The following is a 17850-nucleotide window of genomic DNA, read 5'->3' as shown; positions in this document are numbered from 1 at the left end:
AAGGCCAAATTAACTTAAATCAGGTATTAGAATACTAGTGTATTTATTCTAAAATATTTATCTTTGCACACAAATTTGGGATTGTGTTCAAAATTCAGAAATCTAAATATAAACAGACTAACAGGTAGATTTCAGGGGAAGAAAGGTGTGTAATAATTTACGTTTAACGTACATGGAGAAGAGGAAAATATGATAAAAAGCAGCAGCATATGTACATTGAAGAATGTTTAAAAATAGGGCTGGAAGAGACCTCAAGAGGTCAGCCTACTCTTCTCCACTGCTCTGTTACACGATCAACTGTTAATAAATTTTGCTATGATGCTCTTTGTCTTTTAATCACCTTTTGTTTGTGATCCTTCTGTGCAGAACTGCTGGCTGATTTGTTCCTCTTTGTATATGGGCAAAAGCAATCATCTGCACAGAATTTAAAAGCTTTTATTTGTCCTCCTGACTGTGTTCTAATTATTTCAGATCATATCTTCAATTTGTCAGGTTCTTTTCTGATTTTAACTTAACATCTAACATGCATGAAACTCCTCCATCTTCAGGTGAACAGCCAGATTTAACTAAGCTCTCATTTCCATCATACAATGATATGTGATTTTTTTTTCATGAAATCATTGTGGTTTATGGGGTTTAAATGTAAGTTCAAATTCTATACTCCATGGTTAAATTTAAAAATCAGTTATTTTTACTCTTTACTGCCTTAAACTGGGCAATATGGTGTTGCAGAATCTAGTTCAGAAATATAATTTATGAGAAAATGTCTTCCCTTCTAAATTTATTAAAATAATGGTAAGTATAAATTTATAATATACTTACTAGATTGCAGTGTTGGCATGAAAAAGAGTGCTTTGAAAGGGGCTGGTTTGTTTAAGTGGAGTTAAGTAGCAAGTGTCATCTCTCCCTGTTTTGCAGTTGTGTCTATAAAGACTATCATTACTGTTTTACAGTAGATTTACACATCTGGCATGCCTTTTCAACATGGGGTAGTGCCATCACTGTACTTACTTCTCCCTGCTGTAGATGATGTATGATCCTTCGGAATGATATGTTGCCCATCCTCTTGACTGCAGTACATGTCTTTATTTCTACTTAACTAGTTGCTTTTCAAGAACTGTCGGTATAGACTCATCTGTCCCTTGCTTCTGAAGAGGAGCATGCCTGAGTTCACCCACCTCTTGCCTCCTAGACCTTGACCTCACAAAACATCAATGTTCAAGACAGTGGAGAGTGCAATATAGCATGTGACTGGAAATCATCAGTACTGTGGCTCACAGTGTTAACTGGTGCAGCCTTGGGAAAGTTAAACAGATGTGAATAATTTCTGCCTCTCCTGGGATTTCTTTTAGTGTCGTTTGACCCTTTGGAATAAGTAATAAAATATCCCTGAGTACTTCAGATTTTATACTGCGTTCAGGGATCTTTTCAGATACCAAACATTCATGTTCTGGCAATTGTAGTACATAGTTCATAAGCGCAGGCAGACAGGAAGTGCCTTTGAATGAACAAACAAACCAACCAACCCCTTTTTGGAATACTGGCTGAGAGTTTTATAAAATGAAAAATATAAAATAACAAGATATTAAGCTAGATTTCCAAATTTACAGTAAAGATATTTACTTTAATAAAAACAACTTATTTGTGGGTTTTATTTTGGTATAAGAAACAGATACCTTACAAATATATAGCACGTAACTGATATTGTGTATTAGTGTCATGACTGATCTGAAACCTGAAAATAGTTTAATATTTCCTCTAAATTATGAGATAATCAGTATTGCAGAAGAAAGAGAACTGCTGCTGTTTTGTTCGAAAGCACTTCCACAGAATTTTCAAGTTCCTTTATGGTTGAGCTTCTGTGATTATAATTTTCTTTCTTTTGTCCATTCCAGCATTATTATTTTGCCTTCACTACAGAAGGTTACATTATAAAGTTCTGTGCATGCTCTGGTGTGTTAGCATCCATGTATGTGAACATATCCCCATCCTTTACTGCCCTTTTTATTGTAGGATAGGAGAGGAAGAATGATTGTGAAATTCTGCAGCAGAACAGTCTGCATGGTTTTTGTTTTGTGAAACACCTCTTATGATGAAAAAATCCCGGATGCTTTATATATTTCATTACCTAGTTCCCGATGACAAAAGTGTTTGACATTGTCAACTATTTACTCTAACTACATTCCTGAAAATGAAGTGTAAATGACTGTTTATTTAAATAAAATGATTGTTTATTTAAATTAAAAAAAATTCATCACTTAATTCTTTGTATTATTAAAGTGTAATTTGGACTAAAAGGACAGGAATTCAGCTCACTGTCAAAGCTTTTGTTTATATTGTTTTATTCATACAAGTTATTGTTGGTGTTTTTAGGAGAGGCAGTTGTTTGTTGAGTTTAGGTAACTCCTGTAAGCAGTACTGGAACAATTATTTAAAAATAAAAAAGCAAGACAGCAACTTTATATACTCTAGCATGCTTTTTCCTTTAGTAAATGAGAAGCAGAATGAATATCTTTCATGTACATATTGAAAAAGTCTCTGAGTTGCTGAAATAATACTTACATTCATTGCAATATTTATGCATTTACAAATACATACATTTTTGCTACATAAGGCAGGAAAAACTCAGTAGTAGTTGGAAATAAATCGCTTCAGGAAATAGCTTGAATTAACTGAAATGTATTGTGTCATTTATAGAGAATGGTCACTAAATCAGGTTTTTTTAGATATGCTGATAGCAGATTGTTGCAAAAAGCATTTCCAGTCTGAATCCTAAAGAGTAATATTTATGTGAAATGAGAAAATGTATTTAGTCATGGCACGTTACTACCACATAGTGGAGAAAGCTAGACCAGACATAAGTAATTTGAGTTCGGATGGTGTTATGATTTTCTTGCTTTTGAAGAACCCCCAAGAGCATTTTATGGCTTATTGGATGTACTTAATTTGTTAAACTCCATCTCTCCTATATATTCTCTTTGTTCTCCCCAATGGTAGTAGTTGCAGTGATGCATCTCACAGCCATTGTTTGAGGTGGACACTTTTCAGCTTTTTCTTCATCTTAAATAATGTGTACCATGGGCCTCACACTTGGTCTTCTACAGTGATGGCCAGCTTGATTTGGAATCTGCTCCGAGTGGTGGTATCATGCAAAGGCACTGAGTGCTTTTACATGTGTTATCTTTTTTGGTATTTTGTAGATTTAGAAGTAAAATTGTGTAAGAGTGCGTAACATGAGTCTTTTACGATCCTGCTTGACCTGGTTCCGGTTTCTGTCACCTTGTCTATTGTGTCACCCTATCCGTTTGTCCCTCCCCTTCTTTGGTCTCTCTCCATCCCTCATGCAGCTTGGCTTTTCTGCTTCAGCTGCAGAGACCACAGACTGGCCACACTCTGCTTTTCTTCTTCAGCTAGTGGAGATCCGTGTCTTCCTAGCAAAGTGCTAGAACAGAGCAGAGCTCTCTGTGTGGTGTGTGGAATACTGCAATAATTCACGTCTGCTTGTGAATCCCCAAAAAGGAGGAACAGAGCACAGGTTCCAGTGCAAGGCTGTTGACCTTCACAGTGAGTTTAAGTCCCACAGGGTTTGAGGCTTGAACTTGTGATGAAGGCTGACTGCATAGCTTACTGTAGATGCATCTGTTTCCCCCAGTCTTCAAAAGTTGCCAGCCCTTGTGAATTTACAAAAGGCTGCCCTGGGTAAGACCGAAAGTCCATTTGACTCATTAGCTTGCCTCCAACAGCAACTGCTATAAGATAGAAGAATAGAAGAAGCCTCCTTTCCTGACATCTGCTGCCAGCCTTAAGTGATGTGGATGGAGCTAAGACATCTTTGTGTTTAATAATCCATATGGGTTTTTTTCTCCATTAATTGTGAAAGGCCAGTTTGACTTTTGTAAGCTTTTCACCACTGAAACGGCAGTTTCTTAACTACGTGTTGTGTGTAGAAGTCCTTTTCTGTCTGGTGTTACCTTGCAGCTACTTACTTGTTTACCTGCTATGCTCTCATTCTTGTGTTAGAACAGATAACAAACAATTGTTTTATACTTACTTTCTCCATTCCACAAATGAGTTCAAAGGTGTTCATCACATTTGCTTTATGTCATCTTTTTTTTCCAGGCTGAAGAATCTTAATGGATTTGGTTGTTCCACCTGTTGATGCTTTTCTGTGCTTTTTTCATTCTGCTGTCTTTTTACGTATTTTTCCTTCCATTTTATTAATTTTTTGCAGTGTGTGACTAAAATGGTATTCCAGATGTGTGCCGGACAAACGTATAAATCCACTATGGCATAATGAATGTTTTGCAATATTGTGATACTAAGTTGGACTGTAATTTATTTATTTTTAGTGTTGTCATTATCAAATATTTAAATGGTATTACTGTCACTAATTGGCAATGGGAGAGTGCTGTTAAAACCTTTTACTAAATATTTAAAACATTCTCTTTGAAGAACTGTGTAAGAATGTGCTGGTGATGATGCTTGTGTTGAAAATGGCCGGCATTAACATCTTTGCAGGAGACTAAAGTTTTGTTAGAAATCTTTTAACACGTTATAATATCTTTTTATGGTACTGGCGACACAAAACATTGCTGATTAGCACATCTAGCTTCGAGCTATGGTCAAGTACATTTGTTTGCCTAGTAACAGAATAAAATAGCGTGGACATTGCATAAAGCTGAAAAATGCAGTACTAATACAAGTGGTTTCATTTTATAATAAGCTGTTAAATATGAAAAAGGAAGGACCTTGTTTTTAAAAATGCAGTGTGGTGGTATTTTGGATGTCCTGGATTTCTGGATTTTAAGATTCTTGCTCAACACTTATGTTAATGGATTATTTTAGCCAATCTTTTATTTCTTTTTCTTTTATAATGTGTGAGGCTCTTCAGGACACCTGTGTCAGAGTCCAGAGGGGCCAAGGCAGCATTTCTAGTCTTTAGGAAACTCATACAAAGTTTAACAATGAGATCAGATAGCTTCCTGAAAATAGAAGAGCATCTAATGTTTCACCTCAGAGAAGAATTCATCTGAGGATTAAAAAGGTTATTAAATGGTTACAGTAAGCAATGAAGGATAAAAATAACTGGAAGATTTTAGGTCCCACAAGATTGGTACAACAGCATTATCTTGGAAGGAAATCCCAACACTTTGTCACTTGAGCTGTTGAAAATAGAAATGGTGTGAAGTATCTGTTAGGATGTTCTCCTGAGTTTTTCTTAGGGTTATCTCCTTTTGTGTCCTCCTTCCTCCCCCCCCCAGGGTTTTTTTTTGTGTGTGTGTGTGTGTGTGTTTTGTTTTGTTTTTTTTTTTCCCCTTGAGGAGGGAAATTGCTTTGTTTTCTTTTTCCCTTCTTCAGAACTTTCTGGCTATTGAGGAGTAATACTGATTAGCCTATTCCTTCTCAGTTGGGCTGCTGCGTTGAGAAAGGAGAAGACACCTTTGTTATTCCTGAATCCTCATGCTTTTGTGTGTCCATTTTGTGATACAGTCCAGTGCCTGTCTCATAGTTTCTGAGCATCACTGTCAGCAACATCGTGTAATTCTTAAGTTTCAAAGCTTCAGATAATTCTACTGCTTCTTTTAAAAAGTCTGTTTATGTGTTACTTTTCTTCTGTCTGAAAGTGATACACACTCAGTTGGAGTAATGGGAATAGAACTTGACATGGATTTATGTTGTTTTATATGTGGAAATTAATATTTCTGTCCATAAATATTGAACTTAACCTCCCAAAATAGTAGTTTAGGAGTCCCTGCCTTGCCAGGAGAAAATTTACCTTTTTTGTCCTGGTAATTGCTGAGGAATTTTTATATTAACCAGAAATCATAGCTGAAATGTATACTTTCAGTATGGTCAGCTACAACAAATATATTTTTTTTCTTCCACATCTAATCCCAAATTCAACTCTGTCCTTTGTGGATATATAAAATTTACTATAACCATTTGGGAGGGGGGAAGGTGAGTGAGATGAAAAAGAGCCTCGTGATTTAAAGCCTTGGCATCTAAAAATTGATTTCCAAGATTAACCACTTGCCACAGACCTAAGAATCTTGAATTAATTTTATTTTAAAAAAATTAGATTCTAATGTTTATAGTACAGTCTGCAAGCCATCCCTGTGTGTATTGGAAATACTCCGAAGTGAATAATTATTGAATTTATTTCAAGTTTTTCTCACTTTTTCTGGTGAATTTAGTAAAATTACATTATGGAATACCTTCAAGTAAATGCATCTTTTGATAAGAAAACATACCACTTGTGATTTAACATTGTGCCTAATTGTCTACCATGAAATAGGTTTTATATTAATTCAGTAGATGCTCAGAGTACTTTATTAAACGGTATTTGTGGAGAAATAAGAATTTTCTGATGTCTTTTGTTAAAATACAGCATAGTTGTTGAATGTTTAAAAAGTTTTTGTATAAAACAAACACAAGTTAAATTATTTAGTATATAAAACAGAAATGCAGAGTGTTATGTTTTTTTCTGTTTGGTTCAGAACCTACCCCTATGTCAGTAAATTTTGGAAGAGTCAAAAATCATGGTGAAGGCTACTCCTTACTTTTTTTTTTTGGCTTTGTTTACTACTTAAAATATTTAGAATACAGTTCTGTATTCTAGAAATGCATGCCTCGTAACCCTTCCTTATTTTAAATGTCTGATCTGCACCACTTACTGTCGTTGATGGGGATAAATCATGGACTTATAGAATCATAGAATGGTTAGGGTTGGAAGGGACCTCAAAGATCATCTAGTTCCAACCCTCTGCTGCGGGCAGGGACACCCTCCACTAGACCACATTGCCCAAAGCCCCATCCAACCTGGCCTTGAACACTTCCAGGGATGGGGCATCCACAACCTCTCTGGGTAACCTGTTCCAGTGCCTCACCACTCTAACAGTAAAGAATTTCCTTCTAACATCTAATCTAAATTGACCTTCCTTCAGCTTAAACCCAGTACCCCTTGTCCTGTCACTACACTCCCTGATAAACAGTCCCTCTCCATCTTTCCTGTAGGCCCCTTCATGTACTGGTAAGCTGCAATTAGATCTCCCCAGAGCCTTCTCTTCTCCAGGCTGAACAATCCCAACTCTCTCAGCCTGTCCTCATAGGAGAGGTGCTCCAGCCCTCCAGTCAGCTTTGTGGCCCTCCTCTGGACTTGCTCCAACAGCTCAATGTCTCTCCTGTACTGGGGCCCCCAGAGCTGGACGCAGCACTCCAGGTGGGGTCTCACCAGAGCGGAGTAGAGGGACAGGATCACCTCCCTCGACCTGCTGGTCACACTTCTTTTGATGCAGCCCAGGACACGGTTGGCTTTCTGGGCTGCAAGCACACACTGCTGGCTCATGTTGAGCTTCTCATCAATCAATACCCCCAAGTCCTTCTCCTCAGGGCTGCTTTCAATCCATTAACTTCTACTGCAAACTCCAGACTTCTACTGCAAACTTTGTTTGCTGCTTTGGTTATAAGCCAGGTGGGCTCTTGTGTTTGCTTACTTCTTTATTCCAGGATTTTTCAAAAATGTAACACAGAGTGAACTCTTGGTCCATGGATTTAAAAATCTTACATAATTGTTAACAATACAGTTGTATGAACCTTTTACTTGTCTGGAGGACATCACTAACAAGCTTTTGGAGGTCCTTGCAGAAGAATGTAAACAGTATTGGTCTTGCATAGATCAGCTGTTTACACAGTTTAAAGCCCTTCATAACCTTCTCTATCCTTGAATTCTGATTGTATTCAGGACAAAACCAGTATTACTGAATATTCCTGTCCATGAAGTTGACTTGCAGTAAGTCCTCATGAAAAGCAGGCTTATAAGCATAGGAGTAACTTCTTCCGCCCTATCCTTGAATTTCTTGGGACTCTGGATCTGATCAACTATCCGTTGCTGGATTTTCTTCCTTTGTTGATTGCCCAGTTGCTTTAGACAGTGCATGCTCTTTTGCTTACTTCGCTTGTCCTTTTCTTTGGTTTAACTGTAATGAAACCCTTTAAGAGAAATTGTATGAAGTACGTGTTTTGCATTCCTATTATGTTTACCTACAGTACTGTCTAACCTTAATGTTCAAAAATCACAAGTCAAGTCCTCAAAGTTTGTTTTTTTTTAAATCATAAGACATGAAAATTAATTTATCGGTTTCCTTTCAGTGGTCTGACTGAAGCCATTCTGCACGTGCTGCATGTTTTCCAATTCCTGGCATAGGAATGTATGAATACATATAAAATTCAAGTTAACTTGGAGACGCTGAAATATAAGTATCCTTAAGGACTTTAATAAAACACAAGTATCATGAGATTTGCCATAACATTTGGAAGACCATTTTACTTTTTATTGGTTCACATACTTGGTCTTGTTCTTCTGTTTCTTAGTTTAATTTTTATTTTATTAGCAATGTTCTAAAGTTTATTTTAAGTAGTTTCAAACTCTTAGAAAGATTTCATGAGTTTTGTAGTTAATTGTCTAATGTTTAGTTATGTTTAGGAAGAATGTTAACTGTTCTTTAAATTGATCCTATATTTAAACTATTTGTTTCAGCAATTTAAGAGCAATTACCATGTATTTCCAAATTGTGTTAGAATAGAGGCCCTGTAAGCTTATCCACATACTGTGGTGATAACAGGAATCAGATACTCACAGACTTCTGTTTAGCTGACTATTTATGAAAATTTCTCTAGCGGAAAAGAATTTAGGATAAACAGTTCTACAAACTTCTCAGAACTTGTAACCAGTTACAGAAATCTGAGGACCTAAACTATACCAGTTAAAAAATAAAGTTCTGATAGTTAAAAAAATCTTAAAATGCTGTTCTTGACAGCCACAACTTCGGGGGGGGGGAAAGAGGCCTCAATTCAAAACTCTTAATTTGTTATACTAGAAAGGAGAAAAAAAAAATTGGTTCTGTATTAGTTCAGGCCAACAACTTGGTAGGAATTTAAATATGAGTCCAAGGTTTCTAAAGCCAGAGGCTAGAGAATGTTAGCAGGTTTCAGGGCTGGTAATGAAGGGGAAATACAATGACTTCACAGATAGCTGAGATATAAATCATAGTCACAATGTTTAAAGGAGTTACTTGAAAAATGTAGAATTACATACAATAACAAACAGAAGGAGGTGTGTTAAGTGTTGGTCTTGCATATGTTCCTTGTTGTTAAGTAGTAGGGCAGTTTTTGAGAGCTGGTGAAAAAAATAATGGATTTCTGGTCGTGGGTCAGAATGAGTTATATGCCAAGAATAATGTGTCTGAATAAGGCAAAATGTTTTTGAGTCCTTTACCTACAACTTGAGTAGCTCATAAATTATTTCAGTATGGTATAGCATTGCGGAAGGCTACACTTAATTGTATTTTGTGGTGGTTGGTTTTTTGTTTTTGTTTTTTCTTTTTTTCTTTTTTCTTTCTGGCATGCCAGTTAATGTCTTGCTGGAAAGTGTCTTGGGAGATCTTATTGTGAGAGGCAGCTGTTGAGCAGCAGCAAAATCCCTCTGTGACTTGTCAAATCATCTTCTCTTAGCATTACAGTGTATGAAATCAATGCAACATTTCTGAACCCTCCTTCTGGAAATACGGTTCTTTTTATGATGGTTCTTAGTTTATAAGACTTCTTTCTTAATATAGGCAGAATAAAATTTTGTGTCTAATACATTTTTCTTTTGTTTCTACTCTGATTTTAATGAAATTCATGGTCATCCCAGGGAGGAAGCTGCGTTTTTCTCTCCAGTGTTTCAGTGGGAAAACGACTGCCATTCTTACACCTGCTGCATTGAGGAAAGGTAGAGAGGCAACACTTTAGCGAAAATAAAACGTGTATGGACTTCTGTCTTAAATTGCACTACTGCTCGGGAGTAAGAAATGTTCTCAACCAACTACATTTATGTCGATGATACAGGAGAATTCTCTTCACTATGTCTGTGGTCATTCTGTGTGTACACTGGCTGCAGTTCTGTCAGGCAGAAATTATGCTGCTTGAAACTTCCTCGTTTCCATCCCTGTTGTTTTTGTAGCTTGCCAAACTCATTATTTGTTTTAAATCAGCAATGAAAAGCCATTTCTCCTTGCCTCCAGGAAATCTTTGTTTTAATGTAATTTGTTACTGTAAAACATGATAAGAAGTGTACTAAAACTGTAGGAGACTTTATTTGGACCAAAACTGTTACTGAAAAATGTACTTATTTCACATTCTACATTTTCTTTCTGTGTTCACGATAATTCATTGGGAGAAGGTGACACCTGCTAGAATTTTATAACCCTGTTTTGTTTACATGTAAGAATTAAAAAAAAAGTGTTTTTTAAGCTGTAACTTCAATCAGGAATACTAGAAAAATTTCAAAGTTTATGGGCATCTTTTCTCCAGTTTTTCCTTGACCAAATTATTTTGAGATTCCTTACTAAATGTATTTGTTATGCTCAACTTCTCACAATCTTTTTTACTCCAGTTATTGCAAAGCATATTAGGGATGAGACACTCATTTGCACTTGTATATCATAGAGAAACAAGGTCTCAGAAATCAATGTAGATTAAGAAAATGTTTCTTAATGAATACTTTGGAAATAAAACTGGCAGTTTTTCAAATGGAAGGAAATAAGTACTTGATGCAAAAAGCTGTTTTTTAAGGTGGCATCATATAACTCCTTCACTTTCAATTCCATACACAGGTTACGTTTTCTGTCCTTTTTTTTTTTTTTTTTGTGAGACTGTGGGGAGTTTCTTCTGGCCTGCCTGTTATTTGAGTTCTAGGAGTTGACTTGTGTTGGTAACTAAGAACAATAAAAAGAATAGTATTCTTTTATTTTTCTCTACTATCCACATAAAATTGTTTTCTTACATGTGTTTCTTCTTCTCGTAGCATGCATGTCCATTGTATATCACTTCATGTTTTTGGAACTTTTAAAAGGTAGTAGCATAAAGTTAGTGTAATTTTCTTGGGCTAAACTTACAAGCTTGTTCTATTTAGCTCAATGTGCAGGATTAATTGAATAGACTGCTTTTATTTTGGTGGATATATGTAATTTAAGGGGAATACCAGTTTATCAGGAAGACAATATCCTGTTTAATGTGAATATCATTGAATCAAAGTTGTGGTTTTCATGATATTTGTTCCTGATTCATAGGAATGTTCTTGATTCATAGGATTCATTGGAAGGGCCAGATGTGTGAATAAAACAGAATTCTACTTGCATTTAAAATTGTCAATATAAACTTAAAAGCAAAGATATTTAAAATATTCCTTACTTAATTTCAGACTAATTAAAAATACTAGTTACCCTTCAGGTTTATTTTGTGGCTTGGAGATAATTAACTACATGAGAAGAGAATGTTGTGTTGCTGTGGTCTTCCAAATGGGCCATCTGGCTTCTGGTCCATAGTGATGCCAGTTTGCTGTTCCAACAAGTTTGTATTGCTAAAAAAAAACCCCATCACAAAGCAGGTCAGAGCATTAAGGGTGAGTGTGTATAGAAAGGGAAAAGGGAAAGGTACAGAGTGTTGGAGTTGCACATCTCTTGTGCACTGGTTCTTCTACATCTTACTTTCCTTTACACTTTGATACAGCCAAGGAGAAAGGAAATGGAGAGTAGCTCAAAGCTATCTTACATGTTCCTCTTCTTTTGGGGCCAGCCACAGATGTGGTAGTAGGATCCTTGCCATGGGCGAAAGTAGCTTCATGAGTTATTGTAAAGGCTCTGTATGCAAGTTCCCCAGTAAAACTGACTTCCTTCTAGCCAGCGTTCCTGTTGGAAAATAAACGGTGGGGACTGGAAGCTGTTAAACTGGTAGGTAGCAGCTGCTCTGTTCCAGTGATGTGCTGTAAAGCAAGCATGGCGGTGCAACAATCTCTATCATTTGAAGTGGATCAGAGATTTAAAAACTGGAATATAAATTAGTTTCTTCTCAAACACACATCTTTTTCTTAAGTCTTCTGTTAAGAACAGCCTGTCTGCATCTGGCCCGTCATCCTATTTCCACTGAGAGTGGGCATGCAGAAGAGTGCTTGAATGCAGGCCCTGAGAAGCATGCGAGGAAGGCAAAGCTGAGGGTCATCTAGGCAAAGTATCAGCAACAACACAAAATACACTGATGGGTGAGTGCCCACTGAATAGATACTAGATGGGGACAATCTGCACAGAAAAGTACAGGGAGTGGAGTTGCATGGCTTGGCAAGGGCTGAACTCTTAATAACTGGAAAAGACAACTCAGTGCTGAATGTCCAGGTTGCCCTGTCCCTGATCCACAAGCTGGCTGGATTCTAGCACAGGGAACAACAAGGTACCAAAGTACCTCATTGGAGCCCCTCCAGCAACGCAGGTGCTTCACAACATGGTCATCTGGAGGACATGGTCATGCTAGGGCCAGCGCAGCCATCACTGCTGCTTTTGCATCCTGAGCTGTTGACTGTGGTCAAGGCTGCCAGCGTAGGGAAGCTGGATGAAAGCTGCAGCAAAGCGGCTTTGTGAAGCCGAGCATCCAGCTGTGCATCCTTGTCACCTCTGCAGAGTTTGAGAGGCCTCAGGGAGGTGCCCAGGTGCTGTAACAGCCTCGAAGCTCCGCAGCATTTGGGAGCAAGGACAGCGTCCCCCATTGTCTCAGAAACCTCAGTGTGGAGGAAGGAGACTGACAGGCAGTGAAGCCCTGGTCTGTGCTTTGACTTGAATAAAAAAGTCCATTGCTCCCCCTGCCTTTTTGCAGAGAGAAGTTGAAGAGTAAAGTAATTACGTATCATTGTCCCTCAATATTGTCCTAGTATTTTTCAGTGACCTATTGCTCAAGAGTTTTGAGTCAGAGGTGGTATTCTCATATTTAGTATCTACATTTAAAGGACAGATTTTGCTCCCATTATTTTTCCAAGTGTTTTTTTGAACCCTGTACACTTTGGCATCACGTGCTGTGGCTCAGAATTGCATATCTTGAATGTGTTTGTAAGGAAAAAGTACCGTCTCTTCTTTATTTTGAATCTGCCACCTGCTAGTTTAATTTGATGTCTCCTTAATTCTTTTTATAGGATGAAATGGTGAGCAATCATTCCTTATTCATGTTCTTTATTTCACTTTTATATTTATATTCTGATGTTACATTTGTTCTCCTGTAAAGTAGTAGTGTATAACTTAAAAGATTTCTTGAAATTTTGGCATGATATTTTGAGCATAAGAGCTGTCCAGTCTACTTGGAAAGAATTGAAGTCTTTTATTAATAATGTCCTGTGTCCCTCAGCCTCTTTTTCCTCAGTATGTGAAAATGTCTTGGCCACACCTGGAATCTCAATGCATAGGGATCTTGTGATGTGTGTTGACAGAGGTAGTTTATCTGATTTAACCGTAAGCCACCTTTCACCTATAGCAGAACTCTTCCACGCTAACAGTGTGTTCTGACTTTGTGAACTTATGTGCTAGTAGTAATTTCCCACTGATAGTCTTCATTACATTGAGTTTCTGACACATCTGTCACATCAACATCCTCATTTAAAGTTCAGCATTCCTGTTTCTCCATCTTGTTTACACTATTTAAATACCTCTGTTCTTGATGTGGTTCAGCCCCAGCTGGCAGCTGAGCACCACGCGCCGCTGGCTCACCCCTCCCCCAGTGGGATGGGGAGGAGAATGGGAAAACAACGGCAAAGCCTTGTGGGTTGGGGTAAGGACAGTTTACTGGGACAGCAAGCGAGAGGGAAACAATCAACAACAGTACTGATAACAGATATTCACAATGGGTCATAACAGAAAGCAATTTACCGACCGGATGCTCAGCCCCTCCCGGAGCCACGCGGAACCCGCCCCTCCCCGACTAGCACCCTTTTATGGTGAGCATGACATCACATAGTACGGAATAGCCTCCTGGCCAGCTTGGCTCACCTGTCCTGGCTCTTTGTGAAAATTAACTCTATCCTAGCCAGAACCAGGACAGTTCTGTTTTATCCTCATTCACTATTGAAGCGTAGTCACTTTCTATCCTCTCTCTTACTTGAGTATACAGCGTTACTGTGATTCTTCCACAAAGGATTCATCATCTTAAACGGTGTGCTATTCAATCCTTAATGGCTTTTCTCAGCTATTAAAATATAAAAGGTCACAGAAAAGTATTGAATTAAATTGCTGACACTGTTCCTTTTTAGTTTAGATGAAGCCTTCTTCCAGTACGTGCTCACTCTGTTTCTTCTAGTTTTGGCAAATCTGCTTGGAATTGTTCTTCCCAGAATTAGCCTCTCTAGGGAGATATGGGTGTTATATTCTTTTATTTATTCTCCTTCCCTTCCATTCACCTCTTTTACCCATATAAAAAAGAAAACCCTTCTTACTTCTGAAAATGATTGGAAAGATTTGATGACTTCTATGTGTGGGAAAAAGGAAGATTATTTTCTTCATTCTTGATGCCTTTTTCTCTTTTCAAGGAGTTCAAGCTGGCCTTTTGTTAACAGAAATTGCTTGCTGGTTGAATCCATTAACAAAGTTCTTGCACTGAACTTAAGATACCTGTGGCTATCTCATGGTGGGTACTGGAATTACTTCTTCCTGTTCGGTGGCGGGGGGGGGGGAAATGTGTATATGAGAGATGAAAATGAGCAGACAACTGTTTAGTGATTGTCCATTGTGTTTAGTAATGTACTGATGGGAATTGATAAAATCCAGTTGATCTGGAGGGTCCTTAGCAGGTCAGTCTGAATGATTCGTAACTGGAGAATATTCTGCAGATGTGAAAGTGACATTTCTCAGTGTTCTTCCCTGAAAACTGAGGCTACAAGAGAGGATTTCTTCCACAGCTCCTGATTAGGATTCAAGCTTTATCGCTGCCATATTTTTATTGCTGATTGAAAGTAAGATAAAACCTATTTGTATTATTTTCATGCTTTTTTAATTTTTCAGGCTTTTAAAAAATTTTTTAAAATTTTTTTTTAGATCCAAGTTAGAACATAGAATTAAATACAAACCCCAAAAACTTCAGGAAGATGACCTTGTAAATCAGGTTGCTTAGAATGGCAGAATGTCTGCCTGGAGGATCCACAGGACTTGTAGTTTTGTTTTGAAGTGAGAATTATTTGGTTACTTCTGATAGTAGTTGGAGGCTTTGAACTCTGGTCAAGACCTTGGGGAGAAATCTCCCTTTCTCCCAAGGGAAATATGGAGAACAGTTAGTTCTGCAGAAGATTATTGGACACATTTTTTGTCTAGAGTACTAGAAACCACAGACAATTTGAAGGCAGAATCTAGAAAAACAATCTGGACTGTGACTGGTTAGACTAAACAAATGTCACATTCTGAGGTACTGAGAAAAAGTTTGGAAATGCTTTGGCAACACAGCTGTTGAATGTGGTAAAATAACTCTTTCTAACTTAATCTAAAGTTATTACTGTGACTTACAGAAGTGTATGCAGGTTTAGTATCAAAGTAATGAGAATACAACCCCAGAAGAAATTGAATTGTTAAGTTTTCTTAGAAATTTACCCATTTTATTGCTTGCTCTGCAGCATTTTTCTTGGCTGTTTTTTCTCCATATTTTTTTCCTCCATATATCGATCTTTTAAATACAATGAGGACAGTGTTATTAATCCCAAGAAGGCTCTAGTGATGATGCTTTTAGCAGAAAACAGGGCTGGAAAGGATCTTGAAGTTACCATGTGTAGTGGGTTGACCTTGGCCAGCAGCCACTCACTCGTCCTCCCCTCCCATGGCCAGAGGACAGAGGAGGAACAGCAAAAGCAAGAAAACTCATGGTTCAAGATAACAACAATTCAGTAAGCGAAGGAAAGAGGAAAGAAAAATGATACAAACCTCCCACAAGCAGACCGATGACCAGCAAGTCTCCGAGCAACAGCCACCTTAGAAGACAAACCCTCCCCTTCTGCTGCCTGAATTTTATTGCTGAGCATGATGTTACACAGCATGGAATATCCCTTTGACCAGTTCAGGTCATTTGTCCTAGCTGTATTCCTTCCCAGCTTCTTGTCCACCCCTAGCCTATTTGCTGGAGTGGGGGCAGAGTGAGGGGAAAAAAGGGCCTTGACACTGTGCAAGCACTATCTGGCAGCAGCCAAAGCACTGGTGTGTCATCCACACTGTTGTAGTCACAAATCCAAAACACAGCTCCATACAGGCTGCTGTGAAGGAAGTTTTAACCCCATCCCAGCCAGACCATGGTTTTCCCATGTCCTGCAGTGGAATCATGGGAGTAATAGACTTCTCCCAAATAAATACAAGTACGTATGGTTTGGGGTTTCTCTGTGTGCGTGTTTTGGTTTGGTACACCACTGTCTTTTAAATAGACCAGTTCTTGTGGTTTGGTGTTGATGAATGTAGGGAATACAATCGATTTCTGATCAGAAAACTTCCATACAGCTAGTATGGCTTTGAAAAGTGATTGCCTTTAAGTGCTTAACAGCTCTTTAGAGTACTTAATTTTTTATGTATTACATAAATTAATTAAAAATTTTGGCTCGATCTGTGATAGAGATTGAGTCATTGCAAAGCCGGCGCAGTGTGCGGGCCATCAAGGCTGGCTTTGCAACTGCTCTGTCTTCAAATTTCCCTGGCTGCTGCTAATACCAGTTTCTCTCTCTTCTACAATTGTACATGCCTCTTCCCTTCATTTTGCCAGTTGAAAATAGAGTGATGTTAATAAAAAAATCTTAAGGCTATCGTGTATTTTCAGTCTTAACAAGAAAAAAAGACAGACTCTAGTCATTTGGAAAAGGTACCAATTCACTCCTCTCAGTGCCAGAGAGCTGAAATCTTCATGAGTTTTTCAAAGTACAGTTTAATTTTAGTAACAGGGAGAGATTTTGATAAATTCTAATTTTCATCTCACAATCTACCCAGTGCATCAAACTTCCTTACAATTTCAGTAATTGTATGTCAGTTTTTAGGAATGATCTAGTACACATAGTTCAAGAAGTCTGATGATAATATTTTAATTGCTCCTGAACTTGCAAAAACTTGACTTGAATTTAAAGAGAAAGTGCTGTGGCTTGTGATCTACAGTACTCATATATTTGAGAAAAGGAAGTTTATCTTTCACATAAAAACTGTTACACAGAAACTGTAGAGAAATGACCATGGTTGTTTTATTCTTCAGACTGCTTTATTTCCTCCATTATACAAGTGAGTAGCTTAGCAGGAGTTAGTTTGAGAAATAGGTTCTAGATTTTGTATTGCCTGTTCTTTTTCCATGTGTAGGTATTTAGAACAGGACTGTAAACTAACTGCTCTTGAAAGCCCTTGTGTATTTTTGTTTGTATAAAATTTTGGTTTAGTTGGTTGACTTAATATAACTTATAGGTAAAGCTTAAAGTTATTATCAGTGTATGAACAAAATGAAAGATTTTTGGTTCTCCTACTTGTTCCTCAGTGTACGTGAGGGTTTTAAACTATAAAGTATTAAATGCATACAGAAAATGCAAAGGTTGACTTGAAGTATTTTCCTGTAACTAACTACATTGGCACAAATAGGTGCAATTTTATACATGAATGGTTTTGAATTAAATGAGAGATACACCAAGTGCTAAATGAGCCTTAATTAAATTGGCATACATCTATTACTACTTTCTGTAGCCATCAGAATATTGCCAGCTAAAGTGCTCTTTGGTTGACATGTGAACGTATATTGTACATTCTCTGACTAATGTTTCTTTAAATATTTTAGAAACCAAGGCAGTGCTAATTTTACTTCTGTATTGTTACAGAGCTCAGTATGTGAGCGCCCTTAGTATCTCAGGCTCTTCTTGTGGTTTTATGCAACACAAACAGAGGAATTGGAAAGAAAGGCCTTTTTGCTATAGAAGAACTTGCACATTGGTTTACCATGGAGCATACCAGCCTTGCATGCAGCAGCTGAACAGGCTAGCAAACAGGTCATCAGAAGGCTTGAGGA

General features: G+C 37.7%; 1 protein-coding gene across 4 annotated transcripts in view; it reads left to right on the top strand.

The window, feature by feature from the left end:
- PLCL2 (phospholipase C like 2) overlaps positions 1-17850 on the top strand; it is a 111050-nt gene that overhangs the window by 7428 nt on the left and 85772 nt on the right. The window lies entirely within an intron of this gene.

The sequence above is a fragment of the Grus americana genome, chromosome 2, assembly GCF_028858705.1.
Source record: "Grus americana isolate bGruAme1 chromosome 2, bGruAme1.mat, whole genome shotgun sequence".
Classification (NCBI taxonomy): domain Eukaryota; kingdom Metazoa; phylum Chordata; class Aves; order Gruiformes; family Gruidae; genus Grus; species Grus americana.
This window is presented reverse-complemented; position numbering and strand designations above follow the sequence as displayed.